At 39.8% G+C, this 4,329-nt stretch overlaps 1 pseudogene; it reads right to left on the reverse strand.

Annotated features, from left to right (window-relative positions):
• Positions 1-1,649: 1,649 nt before the first annotated feature.
• LOC138148998 (small ribosomal subunit protein uS5 pseudogene) lies at positions 1,650-2,936 on the reverse strand (annotated as a pseudogene).
• Positions 2,937-4,329: the final 1,393 nt, after the last annotated feature.

Here is a 4,329-nt window from a genome sequence, read left to right on the forward strand (position 1 = left end):
TCTGACCTCAGACACGTAGCACTTACTAGGCTGTGCCTAGGGCAAGTCACTTAACCCCAATTGCTGTACCCTCCCCCCTTCAACAAAGCAAAAAAAAAAGTAAAAGAACATTGATATCATAATCTTTAACTTTCTGCTAATTGTATTTAAATAAAGATGGAGTATTTTATAGAATATCCTTTACAAGATTGTATTCATTCCCCACTCATATGATCATCAATGTGAATATTGATTGTTCTTATACATAGTTGAATAGATGCAAAAATAAAAATATGCATTTCATGGTTAAGGATATTTTCTCTTGATTTTTTTAAGGTTATGATTTCTCTGAATCTACAGAACTATAATTTCCTCTCTCAAACATAACATCCTATCCTTTTATCCCTCATTCTTACTCACTCCTTAGAAATCTATTCCTCCTTCTCATTATGACCTTTATTCACTCTATCCCTCTCTGCTCTGACAGTCTATCACCTCTGCTTAGGTTTCAATTTCTTTCCTCTACAATTCTGACCTGTCAGTTAACCAGTCTAATTTTATACTCCCAAATACCTTGTCCCCGTATCCTTTTGTTGCTTATCCTTTTCAAAATTCCTTTCCTTTCACAGCATTCACTCCCTATGTTCTCTACCCCTATGCTCCTGAATGCTGCTGATGTAAGTCATGCATCTTTGTGGATTGGATCCCTGATAAATTTATATTATCTAATGTTGAATCCTCACTTACTCATGTACACCAATCATTCAACTATTAGCTGATTAACTCTCACACTCCCCACAGCAGTTGTTTCAAATTTACTTTTCTTTCCTCAAGCCTCCCATGTTACTTCTCCCTCTTACAAGTACTTTATCTTATGATTTTAAAAACAGAAGCCCCTGCTGTGAGGTATCTCTTCTCCTCAATTCTGCATTGCAAATTCCCTCAAGGATAATCAACTTTCTCTTCTTTGTCCTAGGCTCAGGAGAAGTGACCTTTGTGACAAGCCCAACTTTACTATTTATGTCTTTGATCCCATCCTATTCTGAATCATTTAAGAATTGCTCCTTTCAAATGTGCTTTTTTGAATTGAACCAAATTGAGTTTCTTTTCTTATGGCTACTAGCATGCTCATCTTTAAACAATGACAACAGTTCTTCACTTGTTCCTGTAATTTCCACAAACTCTCATTTTATATTCATCTCTTTTTTTGTAATCAAACATTTACCAATAGTAATCTATACTCATTGCCTTTACTTTCTTATCTCCCATTTGCTTTTCAACTTCTTATATTCTGCCTTCTAATTTGACTTTTCAGCTGTAACAGATATCTCCAGCGTTATCAATCATTTCCTAATTGCTCTTGTTCGTTCAGTCATTTTACTCATGTCTGAGTCTCCATTACCCCATTTGGGATTTTCTTGGCAAGCATGGTGAAATGGTTTGCCATTTCTTTTTCTACCTCATTTTACAGATTAGGAAACTGAGGCAAACAGGGTTAAATGATTTTCCAAGAGTGGCATAACTAGTAAGTGTCTGAAACCAGATTTGAACTCAATTCTTCCCAACTCCAAGCCTGGAGTTTTATGCACAATGACACCTAGCTCCTCCCTCCCCAAATTTCTTTTTTTTTAAGCAGGCATAGTTCAATTTATCTATTTCTAAAAACACACCTATGTGGTTGCCACAGCAGCTACCTGGGTCGTCTGTACAGACATTTGAGTGTGTCTTCACAAGATGGTCGGTGAATTCCTGATAAGGAGACTTAGTGAACACAGTATCCTTACACAGGTCTAGGATTAGATAGCTGTATGTTTTGTAGATGGCATCAAAGGTGGCTTTAGCAAAGTTGCCCAGAGTGGCAGTACAGCCTCTTGCAGAAGTATAGCAGTCATCAATTCCAGCCATGATCAGGAGCTTCTTAGGCACAGGAGCTGAGACAATGCCAGTACCTCTAGGGGTGGGGATCAGGGCACCAGAACCAACCCACATCACCCAGTGACCCTGCAGGGTACCATGTGAGGCTTGCCAATCTTGTTCTCCCAGTAGCCATGTCTCACAGGAATGACGGACAGCTTGGCCAGAATGATAGCAACACAAATACCGTGTTTCCCCGATAATAAGACACTGTGTTATTAATTTTTTTGGACAGAAAAACACCAGAGGGCTTATTTTCAGGGAAGGGCTTATTTTAATGAACATTGACAGCCATTTTAATAAACAGGTAAATGTGAACAAAAAAATGTACCTTTATTCAATAGGCAAATCACTGGGGAAGAACAGGATGACACGCTCACTGCTGCAGCTCTGATTGGATGCAGCTCGGAGCGCGGTGTGTGTTTCACGGGGGAGGGGGGGACGGTGCATAAAGAAGGTACCGTAACGTAGTGTGCAGCGCAGGGGATCACCTTCACTACAGTAGCAATCTCAATAGGGCTTATTTTTTGGGGAGGGCTTATTTTAGAGGAATCTTACACAGTAAGGGGAGGGCTTATTTTCGGGATAGGTCTTATTATCGGGGAAACACGGGTAGCTGTGGCCACTTCCTTGGAGCACTTGACATGCAGACCAACATGGACATTGTAGTCACCAATGGCCACAAAGGCCTTGAACCTGGTACACTGTCCAGCTCTAGTTTGTTTCTGAACAGGCATGATCTTCAGAACCTCATCTTTCAATGAAGATCCCAGGAAGAAATCTATGATCTCAGACTCCTTGACAGGAAGAGAGAAAAGATAGATCTCTTTCAAAGACTTGATATAAAGGTCCTTGACTAACTGACCCAGCTTAGTGATAGGAACCTACTCCTTGTATTCGGCCTTTCCTCCCTGGGCCCCACAGCCATGGCCATGGCCTCGCCCATGGCCCTGGCCTCGACCTTGGTGCCCACTGCGGAAGCCTCCCTGGCCTCTGACCCCAGGGCCTCCCGCACTTACTGCAGTACCTGTGTCATCCACCATTTCGTGTTCACAAGAAGTAGAAGGTCTCCCCACATTTCTTAAATTACTATATCATAAAATCATAAGATCTTAGATTTGGAACTGGAAGAAATTTTAGACGACTGAAAGTATATTAGTCTCATATTACAAACCCACAAACTATCATAGTGAGTTTCAGTGACTTGTCCAGTGTCACACAACTACTAAGTGGCAGAATTCATGTCTTTCTGATTCAGTTCAGTGCTCTATTCATTGCTCTGTTTGTCCTCAAATGCAATGTCTTTTTCTTAGTGACCTTCATTAATGAACTCTTTACCATACTTGACTTTATTTACCACTTCTTTCTCCTAGATACACTCCTTATTGAGGTATCCCTTATAGCTTCGTCTTGTTTCTTCTTCTACCAGTGACTCTAATCTTTCTTAATTTCATTTGTTGGTCATCATACACTTTTTAGCCTCTGCCTATTGCTGTATGCCAGGGTTTGTTCCTGGGTCCTTCTCCCTCACCTTGCCTACCTTCCCCACCTTTTTCCTCCCCTCCCCTCCCTTCTGTCCCATAGACATTTCAAACTCAACAAATCCAAAATGGACATCACCTTTCCTCTTAAATCCATTCTACCCATGCTTTTTATTTCTCTTGAAGGCATCATTATTACTCTCATCACCAGGTTTGCAATTTTAGAGTTATACTCTTTTCACTTCTTCCCTTCTCCTACTGCCAGAATTTGTCTTCATCACTCATCATCTTTCACCTAGACTGTTGTAATACCCTTCTAAATACTCTGTACTCCCAATATCTCCTGTCTCCAGTACAACTTCTACATCAGTGGTGTTAAACTCAAATGGAAATAGGGGCCGCTAAAGTGCACTATGGATCCTTGTGGGTTTTTATATTGACTTAGGAAATCATATATTAATATCATTTATGTTTTATTGTTACTTTTATTTTGTTAAATATTTCTCAGTTACATTTTAACTTGCTGCCAGTTGCACTCAGCAGTACTTTGGGATGTTTATCCCCCTTCAGACTGCATATCTGAAAACTCTGCTCTACATACTTGCTAAACTGATATTTGAGACCACATGTCACTTTACTACTTAAGAAGCTTCGATGGTTCCCTCTTTTCTCTATGATAAAATATAAATTTACAGTTGATATTAAGAAGTCTTTCACAATCTGCACCTGGACTACCTTACTAAATTTATATCATATCACACCTCTTACATACTGCGTATTCTAGTCAAACTCCCCACTTAGAATTTCCTGTACATAACATTCTATCTTCTGCCTCCATGTCCTTGAATAAGTTGTTATTCATGCCTAGAATATTATCCCTCCTTACCTCCATCTCTTGTAATTATTTTGCCCTTTATGGCTCATTTCAAATGCCATCTACCAATATCATCTTTAC

Source organism: Petaurus breviceps, unplaced genomic scaffold, assembly GCF_028583685.1.
Source record: "Petaurus breviceps papuanus isolate PSGF00001 unplaced genomic scaffold, PetGlider_PUasm1.0 90845, whole genome shotgun sequence".
In the NCBI taxonomy this organism is placed as follows: Eukaryota; Metazoa; Chordata; class Mammalia; order Diprotodontia; family Petauridae; genus Petaurus; species Petaurus breviceps.